Genomic DNA, 13,965 nt, shown 5'->3' on the forward strand with positions numbered 1-13,965 from the left:
TATCTGAACCTCCACCTCTCACTCATCTCCCTACGGCTTCTTCAAACTGTGCGGTGTCAGCTGGTCCCTAATAGCATGCCACGGCCGTGACACCGCACAGTCTGAAGAAGCCATAGGGAGGGGAGTGAGAGGCGAGGATATGCACTGCGCATGGCCACGGATCTCAGGCCCCCAGTGGGATGAAATCAGAAGACAGTACGAGGCGGGATCTCGGCCAGCGCGGCCGCACAGGCGCAGCCAGCCTGACACCAAATGATGTCAGAAGACGGGCAGCGCAAAATGTGTGCATGGCCAAGGGCTAACCTAACAGCGCAGGCTCCGGGACTGATTCAAACAACGCTGAGGAGGCGGCGCACGGCGCCAAGGGGGTAAGAATGACGGCTGTGCTGCGTCACATCACAAAGGAAAGTTCCACCTACCGGACGGTATCACGGTAGGAGGGGACACTTTTCATAAGTGTTAGGTTCAGCATGTGCAAGGACCATAATTAAAAGAGCTAAGTTTACCTTTTCCAGCATTAGCGCTGTACACGATGGCTCTTTCAGCTACAAACGCCTGGGGGGGGGTTAAAGTTTCCCTTTCAACTTGCTCCAGTGCAGGCTTCGGCCTACACTCTGCTCCCTCTCCTCCTCCTGCTGACCCTGGGCTCCAACACCGCCAGTTAGGGCCCGGTACTGCTAGCTGCACAGAGAAAAACACCAGCCAATGTGTCAGTGGGGTTCAGCACCGCCAGCTGTTCCCCTGCTGTGTAGCCGGCATCGTGTCCTGCAAAAGCCACGCAGACACAAGAACTGAAATTGAAGGAAACCTGTCCCCCCTCCCCCAGGTGTTTCTACGTTTTACAGCCACCTTGTACAACAGTAATGCTGCATGTGTGCAAGGTGGCTCAGAAACTTAGTCTCCTTGCCCATGGGGAACTGAACACGTCTAAAATGAGTCCTCTGCGACCATTAGAACGTCCCTCAGGTGTGATTTTCCTTTGTATTGACACGCAACAAGCTCCTTGGTAGCGCTGCCCATCTTCTGGCATCATTGTTTGGCTGCCTGCGCCTCTGCGGCCGCCTTGCCCCACACAACGCCCCTCGGTGTCTTATTAATTTGGACTGCGAGGGTGTGATTGATGGGCATGAACGGTGCATTTCTTCGCCTGTCCCTCATCTCCTTCCGCCTTCTTCGGACTGTGCGGCTTCATGGCCGTGGCATGCGATAAGGGATCAGCTGACGCCGCATAGTCTGAAGCGGGTGTAAGAAACCAAGCGAGAGGCGAACATATGTACTGCACCAGGCCATGAATCCCAGCCCCGCAGTGTTTTAACAATGTTAAGACACTGCGGGGCTGGGATTCATGGTCATCGCAAACCGCACCGGCCGACATTACATGATGTCAGAGGATGGGCAGCGCTAACAGCGCAAGGCCAAGGGATAACACGACAGCGCAGACTCCTGTGCAACAAATAACGATGCTCAGGAGGCCGCGCCAAGCACCAAGGTGGCATTTTTGCCAGCTGTACTGCGTCTCTTTACGAAGGGAACTCACGCCTCAAAATCAGTTTGACTGTGTAAGGGCCTAAATGTTATACGTGTTCCTTTCAGCGTGTGCAAGGAGCAAAATTAAAAGAGCAACCTTTGACTTGTGCGGCACTACTGCTGCATAAGCCGTGGCTCTTCTAGTTTGTAACCCCTGAGGGGGGGTTAAAGGTTACCTTTGAAATCGGTTCAATTAGGCTTCGGCCTACACTCTGCTCCACCGGCAGAGCCCGGGCTCCAACAACGCTAGTTGCTGTCCGGAAGTGCTGGCTGCACAGAGCCAAACACCTCGCCAATGTGTCAGTGGGGTTCAGCACCGCCAGCTGTTCCCCTGCTGTGTAGCCGGCAACGTGTCCTGCGACCGCCACGCAGGCACAACAGACCCAAAGCTGCCGCCACTGCAGGCTTCGGCCTACACTCCCCTCCCCCTTGCTCCTCCTCCTGCTCCTCCTCCTGCTGACCCCGGGCTCTAACACCGCCAGTTGGGGCCCGGTACTGCTAGCTGCACAGAGAAAAACACCAGCCAATGTGTCAGTGGGGTCCAGCACCGCCAGCTGTTCCCCTGCTGTGCAGCCGGCATCGTGTCCTGCAAAAGCCACGCAGACACAAGAACTGAAATTGAAGGGAACCTGTCCCCCCTCCCCCAGGCGTTTGTACGTTTTACAGCCACCTCGTACAGCGGTAATGCTGCATGTGTGCAAGGTGGCTCATAAACGTATTCTCCTCGCACATGTGGAACTGAAAACACGTCTAAAATGTGTCCTCTGTGTGACCATTTAACCGTCCCGGTGGTGTGACTTTCCTTTGTAATGACACGCTGCAACCCCCTTGGTAGCGCTGCCCGTCTTCTGGCATCATTCTTTGGCTGCCTGCGCCTCTGCGGCCGCCCTGACCCACACAACGCCCCTCGGTGTCTTATTTATTGGGACTGCGAGGGTGTGATTGATGGGCATGAGCAGTGCATATCTTCGCCTGTTGTCACTCATCTCCTTCCGCCTTCTTCAGACTGTGCGGCTTCATGGCCGTGGCATGCGATAAGGGATCAGCTGACGCCGCACAGTCTGAAGCGGGTGTAAGGACCCGAGTGCGAGAGGCCAACATATGTGCTGCGCCAGGCCATGAATCCCAGCCCCGCAGTGTTTTAACAATGTTAAGACACTGCGGGGCTGGGATTCATGGTCATCGCGAACCGCACCGGCCGACATTAAATGAGGTCAGAAGATGGGCAGCGCTAACAGCGCTAGGCCGGGGGATAACACGACAGCGCAGACTCCTGTACAGCAAATAACAACGCTCAGGAGGCTGCACCCAGCACCAAGGTGGGATTCTTGACATCTGTGCTGCGTCTCATTACAAAGGGAACTCGCGCCTCCAACACAGTTTGACTGTATAAAGGGCTAAATGTTATACGTGTTTCATTCGGCGTGTGCAAGGAGCAAAATTAAAAGAGCAACCTTTGACTTGTGCGGCACTACTGCTGCATAAGCTGTGGCTCTTCTAGTTTGTAACCCCTGAGGGGGGGTTAAAGGTTACCTTTGAAATCGGTTCAATTAGGCTTCGGCCTACACTCTGCTCCACCGGCAGAGCCCGGGCTCCAACAACGCTAGTTGCTGTCCAGAAGTGCTGGCTGCACAGAGCCAAACACCTCGCCAATGTGTCAGTGGGGTTAAGCACCGCCAGCTGTTCCCCTGCTGTGTAGCCGGCAACGTGTCCTGCGACCGCCACGCAGGCACAACAGACCCAAAGCTGCCGCCACTGCAGGCTTCGGCCTACACTCCCCTCCCCCTTGCTCCTCCTCCTGCTCCTCCTCCTGCTGACCCCGGGCTCTAACACCGCCAGTTGGGGCCCGGTACTGCTAGCTGCACAGAGAAAAACACCAGCCAATGTGTCAGTGGGGTCCAGCACCGCCAGCTGTTCCCCTGCTGTGCAGCCGGCATCGTGTCCTGCAAAAGCCACGCAGACACAAGAACTGAAATTGAAGGGAACCTGTCCCCCCTCCCCCAGGCGTTTGTACGTTTTACAGCCACCTCGTACAGCGGTAATGCTGCATGTGTGCAAGGTGGCTCATAAACGTATTCTCCTCGCACATGTGGAACTGAAAACACGTCTAAAATGTGTCCTCTGTGTGACCATTTAACCATCCCACCGTCCCGGTGGTGTGACTTTCCTTTGTAATGACACGCTGCAACCCCCTTGGTAGCGCTGCCCGTCTTCTGGCATCATTCTTTGGCTGCCTGCGCCTCTGCGGCCGCCCTGACCCACACAACGCCCCTCGGTGTCTTATTTATTGGGACTGCGAGGGTGTGATTGATGGGCATGAGCAGTGCATATCTTCGCCTGTTGTCACTCATCTCCTTCCGCCTTCTTCAGACTGTGCGGCTTCATGGCCGTGGCATGCGATAAGGGATCAGCTGACGCCGCACAGTCTGAAGCGGGTGTAAGGACCCGAGTGCGAGAGGCCAACATATGTGCTGCGCCAGGCCATGAATCCCAGCCCCGCAGTGTTTTAACAATGTTAAGACACTGCGGGGCTGGGATTTATGGTCATCGCGCACCGCACCGGCCGACATTAAATGAGGTCAGAAGATGGGCAGCGCTAACAGCGCTAGGCCGGGGGATAACACGACAGCGCAGACTCCTGTACAGCAAATAACAACGCTCAGGAGGCTGCACCCAGCACCAAGGTGGGATTCTTGACATCTGTGCTGCGTCTCATTACAAAGGGAACTCGCGCCTCCAACACAGTTTGACTGTATAAAGGGCTAAATGTTATACGTGTTTCATTCGGCGTGTGCAAGGAGCAAAATTAAAAGAGCAACCTTTGACTTGTGCGGCACTACTGCTGCATAAGCTGTGGCTCTTCTAGTTTGTAACCCCTGAGGGGGGGTTAAAGGTTACCTTTGAAATCGGTTCAATTAGGCTTCGGCCTACACTCTGCTCCACCGGCAGAGCCCGGGCTCCAACAACGCTAGTTGCTGTCCGGAAGTGCTGGCTGCACAGAGCCAAACACCTCGCCAATGTGTCAGTGGGGTTCAGCACCGCCAGCTGTTCCCCTGCTGTGTAGCCGGCAACGTGTCCTGCGACCGCCACGCAGGCACAACAGACCCAAAGCTGCCGCCACTGCAGGCTTCGGCCTACACTCCCCTCCCCCTTGCTCCTCCTCCTGCTCCTCCTCCTGCTGACCCCGGGCTCTAACACCGCCAGTTGGGGCCCGGTACTGCTAGCTGCACAGAGAAAAACACCAGCCAATGTGTCAGTGGGGTCCAGCACCGCCAGCTGTTCCCCTGCTGTGCAGCCGGCATCGTGTCCTGCAAAAGCCACGCAGACACAAGAACTGAAATTGAAGGGAACCTGTCCCCCCTCCCCCAGGCGTTTGTACGTTTTACAGCCACCTCGTACAGCGGTAATGCTGCATGTGTGCAAGGTGGCTCATAAACGTATTCTCCTCGCACATGTGGAACTGAAAACACGTCTAAAATGTGTCCTCTGTGTGACCATTTAACTGTCCCACCGTCCCGGTGGTGTGACTTTCCTTTGTAATGACACGCTGCAACCCCCTTGGTAGCGCTGCCCGTCTTCTGGCATCATTCTTTGGCTGCCTGCGCCTCTGCGGCCGCCCTGACCCACACAACGCCCCTCGGTGTCTTATTTATTGGGACTGCGAGGGTGTGATTGATGGGCATGAGCAGTGCATATCTTCGCCTGTTGTCACTCATCTCCTTCCGCCTTCTTCAGACTGTGCGGCTTCATGGCCGTGGCATGCGATAAGGGATCAGCTGACGCCGCACAGTCTGAAGCGGGTGTAAGGACCCGAGTGCGAGAGGCCAACATATGTGCTGCGCCAGGCCATGAATCCCAGCCCCGCAGTGTTTTAACAATGTTAAGACACTGCGGGGCTGGGATTCATGGTCATCGCGAACCGCACCGGCCGACATTAAATGAGGTCAGAAGATGGGCAGCGCTAACAGCGCTAGGCCGGGGGATAACACGACAGCGCAGACTCCTGTACAGCAAATAACAACGCTCAGGAGGCTGCACCCAGCACCAAGGTGGGATTCTTGACATCTGTGCTGCGTCTCATTACAAAGGGAACTCGCGCCTCCAACACAGTTTGACTGTATAAAGGGCTAAATGTTATACGTGTTTCATTCGGCGTGTGCAAGGAGCAAAATTAAAAGAGCAACCTTTGACTTGTGCGGCACTACTGCTGCATAAGCTGTGGCTCTTCTAGTTTGTAACCCCTGAGGGGGGGTTAAAGGTTACCTTTGAAATCGGTTCAATTAGGCTTCGGCCTACACTCTGCTCCACCGGCAGAGCCCGGGCTCCAACAACGCTAGTTGCTGTCCGGAAGTGCTGGCTGCACAGAGCCAAACACCTCGCCAATGTGTCAGTGGGGTTCAGCACCACCAGCTGTTCCCCTGCTGTGTAGCCGGCAACGTGTCCTGCGACCGCCACGCAGGCACAACAGACCCAAAGCTGCCGCCACTGCAGGCTTCGGCCTACACTCCCCTCCCCCTTGCTCCTCCTCCTGCTCCTCCTCCTGCTGACCCCGGGCTCTAACACCGCCAGTTGGGGCCCGGTACTGCTAGCTGCACAGAGAAAAACACCAGCCAATGTGTCAGTGGGGTCCAGCACCGCCAGCTGTTCCCCTGCTGTGCAGCCGGCATCGTGTCCTGCAAAAGCCACGCAGACACAAGAACTGAAATTGAAGGGAACCTGTCCCCCCTCCCCCAGGCGTTTGTACGTTTTACAGCCACCTCGTACAGCGGTAATGCTGCATGTGTCCAAGGTGGCTCATAAACGTATTCTCCTCGCACATGTGGAACTGAAAACACGTCTAAAATGTGTCCTCTGTGTGACCATTTAACCGTCCCGGTGGTGTGACTTTCCTTTGTAATGACACGCTGCAACCCCCTTGGTAGCGCTGCCCGTCTTCTGGCATCATTCTTTGGCTGCCTGCGCCTCTGCGGCCGCCCTGACCCACACAACGCCCCTCGGTGTCTTATTTATTGGGACTGCGAGGGTGTGATTGATGGGCATGAGCAGTGCATATCTTCGCCTGTTGTCACTCATCTCCTTCCGCCTTCTTCAGACTGTGCGGCTTCATGGCCGTGGCATGCGATAAGGGATCAGCTGACGCCGCACAGTCTGAAGCGGGTGTAAGGACCCGAGTGCGAGAGGCCAACATATGTGCTGCGCCAGGCCATGAATCCCAGCCCCGCAGTGTTTTAACAATGTTAAGACACTGCGGGGCTGGGATTCATGGTCATCGCGAACCGCACCGGCCGACATTAAATGAGGTCAGAAGATGGGCAGCGCTAACAGCGCTAGGCCGGGGGATAACACGACAGCGCAGACTCCTGTACAGCAAATAACAACGCTCAGGAGGCTGCACCTAGCACCAAGGTGGGATTCTTGACATCTGTGCTGCGTCTCATTACAAAGGGAACTCGCGCCTCCAACACAGTTTGACTGTATAAAGGGCTAAATGTTATACGTGTTTCATTCGGCGTGTGCAAGGAGCAAAATTAAAAGAGCAACCTTTGACTTGTGCGGCACTACTGCTGCATAAGCTGTGGCTCTTCTAGTTTGTAACCCCTGAGGGGGGGTTAAAGGTTATCTTTGAAATCGGTTCAATTAGGCTTCGGCCTACACTCTGCTCCACCGGCAGAGCCCGGGCTCCAACAACGCTAGTTGCTGTCCAGAAGTGCTGGCTGCACAGAGCCAAACACCTCGCCAATGTGTCAGTGGGGTTCAGCACCGCCAGCTGTTCCCCTGCTGTGTAGCCGGCAACGTGTCCTGCGACCGCCACGCAGGCACAACAGACCCAAAGCTGCCGCCACTGCAGGCTTCGGCCTACACTCCCCTCCCCCTTGCTCCTCCTCCTGCTCCTCCTCCTGCTGACCCCGGGCTCTAACACCGCCAGTTGGGGCCCGGTACTGCTAGCTGCACAGAGAAAAACACCAGCCAATGTGTCAGTGGGGTCCAGCACCGCCAGCTGTTCCCCTGCTGTGCAGCCGGCATCGTGTCCTGCAAAAGCCACGCAGACACAAGAACTGAAATTGAAGGGAACCTGTCCCCCCTCCCCCAGGCGTTTGTACGTTTTACAGCCACCTCGTACAGCGGTAATGCTGCATGTGTGCAAGGTGGCTCATAAACGTATTCTCCTCGCACATGTGGAACTGAAAACACGTCTAAAATGTGTCCTCTGTGTGACCATTTAACCGTCCCACCGTCCCGGTGGTGTGACTTTCCTTTGTAATGACACGCTGCAACCCCCTTGGTAGCGCTGCCCGTCTTCTGGCATCATTCTTTGGCTGCCTGCGCCTCTGCGGCCGCCCTGACCCACACAACGCCCCTCGGTGTCTTATTTATTGGGACTGCGAGGGTGTGATTGATGGGCATGAGCAGTGCATATCTTCGCCTGTTGTCACTCATCTCCTTCCGCCTTCTTCAGACTGTGCGGCTTCATGGCCGTGGCATGCGATAAGGGATCAGCTGACGCCGCACAGTCTGAAGCGGGTGTAAGGACCCGAGTGCGAGAGGCCAACATATGTGCTGCGCCAGGCCATGAATCCCAGCCCCGCAGTGTTTTAACAATGTTAAGACACTGCGGGGCTGGGATTCATGGTCATCGCGAACCGCACCGGCCGACATTAAATGAGGTCAGAAGATGGGCAGCGCTAACAGCGCTAGGCCGGGGGATAACACGACAGCGCAGACTCCTGTACAGCAAATAACAACGCTCAGGAGGCTGCACCTAGCACCAAGGTGGGATTCTTGACATCTGTGCTGCGTCTCATTACAAAGGGAACTCGCGCCTCCAACACAGTTTGACTGTATAAAGGGCTAAATGTTATACGTGTTTCATTCGGCGTGTGCAAGGAGCAAAATTAAAAGAGCAACCTTTGACTTGTGCGGCACTACTGCTGCATAAGCTGTGGCTCTTCTAGTTTGTAACCCCTGAGGGGGGGTTAAAGGTTACCTTTGAAATCGGTTCAATTAGGCTTCGGCCTACACTCTGCTCCACCGGCAGAGCCCGGGCTCCAACAACGCTAGTTGCTGTCCAGAAGTGCTGGCTGCACAGAGCCAAACACCTCGCCAATGTGTCAGTGGGGTTCAGCACCGCCAGCTGTTCCCCTGCTGTGTAGCCAGCAACGTGTCCTGCGACCGCCACGCAGGCACAACAGACCCAAAGCTGCCGCCACTGCAGGTTTCGGCCTACACTCCCCTCCCCCTTGCTCCTCCTCCTGCTCCTCCTCCTGCTGACCCCGGGCTCTAACACCGCCAGTTGGGGCCCGGTACTGCTAGCTGCACAGAGAAAAACACCAGCCAATGTGTCAGTGGGGTCCAGCACCGCCAGCTGTTCCCCTGCTGTGCAGCCGGCATCGTGTCCTGCAAAAGCCACGCAGACACAAGAACTGAAATTGAAGGGAACCTGTCCCCCCTCCCCCAGGCGTTTGTACGTTTTACAGCCACCTCGTACAGCGGTAATGCTGCATGTGTGCAAGGTGGCTCATAAACGTATTCTCCTCGCACATGTGGAACTGAAAACACGTCTAAAATGTGTCCTCTGTGTGACCATTTAACCGTCCCACCGTCCCGGTGGTGTGACTTTCCTTTGTAATGACACGCTGCAACCCCCTTGGTAGCGCTGCCCGTCTTCTGGCATCATTCTTTGGCTGCCTGCGCCTCTGCGGCCGCCCTGACCCACACAACGCCCCTCGGTGTCTTATTTATTGGGACTGCGAGGGTGTGATTGATGGGCATGAGCAGTGCATATCTTCGCCTGTTGTCACTCATCTCCTTCCGCCTTCTTCAGACTGTGCGGCTTCATGGCCGTGGCATGCGATAAGGGATCAGCTGACGCCGCACAGTCTGAAGCGGGTGTAAGGACCCGAGTGCGAGAGGCCAACATATGTGCTGCGCCAGGCCATGAATCCCAGCCCCGCAGTGTTTTAACAATGTTAAGACACTGCGGGGCTGGGATTCATGGTCATCGCGAACCGCACCGGCCGACATTAAATGAGGTCAGAAGATGGGCAGCGCTAACAGCGCTAGGCCGGGGGATAACACGACAGCGCAGACTCCTGTACAGCAAATAACAACGCTCAGGAGGCTGCACCCAGCACCAAGGTGGGATTCTTGACATCTGTGCTGCGTCTCATTACAAAGGGAACTCGCGCCTCCAACACAGTTTGACTGTATAAAGGGCTAAATGTTATACGTGTTTCATTCGGCGTGTGCAAGGAGCAAAATTAAAAGAGCAACCTTTGACTTGTGCGGCACTACTGCTGCATAAGCTGTGGCTCTTCTAGTTTGTAACCCCTGAGGGGGGGTTAAAGGTTACCTTTGAAATCGGTTCAATTAGGCTTCGGCCTACACTCTGCTCCACCGGCAGAGCCCGGGCTCCAACAACGCTAGTTGCTGTCCGGAAGTGCTGGCTGCACAGAGCCAAACACCTCGCCAATGTGTCAGTGGGGTTCAGCACCGCCAGCTGTTCCCCTGCTGTGTAGCCGGCAACGTGTCCTGCGACCGCCACGCAGGCACAACAGACTCAAAGCTGCCGCCACTGCAGGCTTCGGCCTACACTCCCCTCCCCCTTGCTCCTCCTCCTGCTCCTCCTCCTGCTGACCCCGGGCTCTAACACCGCCAGTTGGGGCCCGGTACTGCTAGCTGCACAGAGAAAAACACCAGCCAATGTGTCAGTGGGGTCCAGCACCGCCAGCTGTTCCCCTGCTGTGCAGCCGGCATCGTGTCCTGCAAAAGCCACGCAGACACAAGAACTGAAATTGAAGGGAACCTGTCCCCCCTCCCCCAGGCGTTTGTACGTTTTACAGCCACCTCGTACAGCGGTAATGCTGCATGTGTGCAAGGTGGCTCATAAACGTATTCTCCTCGCACATGTGGAACTGAAAACACGTCTAAAATGTGTCCTCTGTGTGACCATTTAACCGTCCCACCGTCCCGGTGGTGTGACTTTCCTTTGTAATGACACGCTGCAACCCCCTTGGTAGCGCTGCCCGTCTTCTGGCATCATTCTTTGGCTGCCTGCGCCTCTGCGGCCGCCCTGACCCGCACAACACCCCTCGGTGTCTTATTTATTGGGACTGCGAGGGTGTGATTGATGGGCATGAGCAGTGCATATCTTTGCCTGTTGTCACTCATCTCCTTCCGCCTTCTTCAGACTGTGCGGCTTCATGGCCGTGGCATGCGATAAGGGATCAGCTGACGCCGCACAGTCTGAAGCGGGTGTAAGGACCCGAGTGCGAGAGGCCAACATATGTGCTGCGCCAGGCCATGAATCCCAGCCCCGCAGTGTTTTAACAATGTTAAGACACTGCGGGGCTGGGATTCATGGTCATCGCGAACTGCACCGGCCGACATTAAATGAGGTCAGAAGATGGGCAGCGCTAACAGCGCTAGGCCGGGGGATAACACGACAGCGCAGACTCCTGTACAGCAAATAACAACGCTCAGGAGGCTGCACCCAGCACCAAGGTGGGATTCTTGACATCTGTGCTGCGTCTCATTACAAAGTGAACTCGCGCCTCCAACACAGTTTGACTGTATAAAGGGCTAAATGTTATACGTGTTTCATTCGGCGTGTGCAAGGAGCAAAATTAAAAGAGCAACCTTTGACTTGTGCGGCACTACTGCTGCATAAGCTGTGGCTCTTCTAGTTTGTAACCCCTGAGGGGGGGTTAAAGGTTACCTTTGAAATCGGTTCAATTAGGCTTCGGCCTACACTCTGCTCCACCGGCAGAGCCCGGGCTCCAACAACGCTAGTTGCTGTCCGGAAGTGCTGGCTGCACAGAGCCAAACACCTCGCCAATGTGTCAGTGGGGTTCAGCACCGCCAGCTGTTCCCCTGCTGTGTAGCCGGCAACGTGTCCTGCGACCGCCACGCAGGCACAACAGACCCAAAGCTGCCGCCACTGCAGGCTTCGGCCTACACTCCCCTCCCCCTTGCTCCTCCTCCTGCTCCTCCTCCTGCTGACCCCGGGCTCTAACACCGCCAGTTGGGGCCCGGTACTGCTAGCTGCACAGAGAAAAACACCAGCCAATGTGTCAGTGGGGTCCAGCACCGCCAGCTGTTCCCCTGCTGTGCAGCCGGCATCGTGTCCTGCAAAAGCCACGCAGACACAAGAACTGAAATTGAAGGGAACCTGTCCCCCCTCCCCCAGGCGTTTGTACGTTTTACAGCCACCTCGTACAGCGGTAATGCTGCATGTGTGCAAGGTGGCTCATAAACGTATTCTCCTCGCACATGTGGAACTGAAAACACGTCTAAAATGTGTCCTCTGTGTGACCATTTAACCGTCCCGGTGGTGTGACTTTCCTTTGTAATGACACGCTGCAACCCCCTTGGTAGCGCTGCCCGTCTTCTGGCATCATTCTTTGGCTGCCTGCGCCTCTGCGGCCGCCCTGACCCACACAACGCCCCTCGGTGTCTTATTTATTGGGACTGCGAGGGTGTGATTGATGGGCATGAGCAGTTCATATCTTCGCCTGTTGTCACTCATCTCCTTCCGCCTTCTTCAGACTGTGCGGCTTCATGGCCGTGGCATGCGATAAGGGATCAGCTGACGCCGCACAGTCTGAAGCGGGTGTAAGGACCCGAGTGCGAGAGGCCAACATATGTGCTGCGCCAGGCCATGAATCCCAGCCCCGCAGTGTTTTAACAATGTTAAGACACTGCGGGGCTGGGATTCATGGTCATCGCGAACCGCACCGGCCGACATTAAATGAGGTCAGAAGATGGGCAGCGCTAACAGCGCTAGGCCGGGGGATAACACGACAGCGCAGACTCCTGTACAGCAAATAACAACGCTCAGGAGGCTGCACCCAGCACCAAGGTGGGATTCTTGACATCTGTGCTGCGTCTCATTACAAAGGGAACTCGCGCCTCCAACACAGTTTGACTGTATAAAGGGCTAAATGTTATACGTGTTTCATTCGGCGTGTGCAAGGAGCAAAATTAAAAGAGCAACCTTTGACTTGTGTGTCACTACTGCTGCATAAGCTGTGGCTCTTCTAGTTTGTAACCCCTGAGGGGGGGTTAAAGGTTACCTTTGAAATCGGTTCAATTAGGCTTCGGCCTACACTCTGCTCCACCGGCAGAGCCCGGGCTCCAACAACGCTAGTTGCTGTCCGGAAGTGCTGGCTGCACAGAGCCAAACACCTCGCCAATGTGTCAGTGGGGTTCAGCACCGCCAGCTGTTCCCCTGCTGTGTAGCCGGCAACGTGTCCTGCGACCGCCACGCAGGCACAACAGACCCAAAGCTGCCGCCACTGCAGGCTTCGGCCTACACTCCCCTCCCCCTTGCTCCTCCTCCTGCTCCTCCTCCTGCTGACCCCGGGCTCTAACACCGCCAGTTGGGGCCCGGTACTGCTAGCTGCACAGAGAAAAACACCAGCCAATGTGTCAGTGGGGTCCAGCACCGCCAACTGTTCCCCTGCTGTGCAGCCGGCATCGTGTCCTGCAAAAGCCACGCAGACACTTGCTCTTGTACCTTCTGCTCCCCATCCTGGTTCCAGTACTGTCAGCTGGTTCTGGGCAGAGCCTTTGGCTTAGGTGCCTCCCTCTGGGTATCCGAGTTCCACCAACGTCAGGTGGTCCTTGGTAGTGCTTTCAGGCACGGGTACCTCCTGCTTAGTAACCGGGTTCCAGTAACGTCAGCTGGTCCTCGGTAGTTCCATTGGCTCTTGGACCTTCGGCTACCCATCCGGGTTCCATCACCGTCAGCTGGTTCTCGGCAGTGTCTTTTGCTCTTGTACCTTCTGCTCCCCATCCTGGTTCCAGTACCGTCAGCTGGTTCCGGGCAGAGCCTTTGGCTTAGGTGCCTCCCTCTGGGTATCCGAGTTCCACCAACGTCAGGTGGTCCTTGGTAGTGCTTTCAGGCACGGGTACCTCCTGTTTAGTAACCGGGTTCCAGTAACGTCAGCTGGTCCTCGGTAGTTCCATTGGCTCTTGGACCTTCGGGTAGCCATCCGAGTTCCAGTTCCATCAGCTGGTTCTCGGCATTTTCTCAGCCTTCTTGTACCTTCTGCTACATTTCCAAGTTCAAGAGACTAAACACGATGACCCGGAAGACCACCCCTAAGATGACGACGACACCAGAGACGACAACCACCGTGATGACGACGACCCTGGAGACGATGACCCTGAAGACCACCCCGATGACGACGACCCCAGAGACGACAACCCTGGAGACGACGACGACCTGGAAGACCGAGAAGCAGAAGAACAAGAGGCTGCAGAACAAAGAGCAGAAGAACATTAAGCATAACACTAAATATCAGAGCAAAAAATATTATCTAAATTATAAGCAGAAGAAGACTAAGCAGTGTATGGGGGTGAGTCCGTTCCTCCTCGTGGTGCCCCTGGATAAAGCCTGATGCTGCAGGCCAAACTGAACGCGGACAAATGTAACTG

The sequence above is a fragment of the Ranitomeya variabilis genome, chromosome 5, assembly GCF_051348905.1.
Source record: "Ranitomeya variabilis isolate aRanVar5 chromosome 5, aRanVar5.hap1, whole genome shotgun sequence".
Classification (NCBI taxonomy): Eukaryota; Metazoa; Chordata; class Amphibia; order Anura; family Dendrobatidae; genus Ranitomeya; species Ranitomeya variabilis.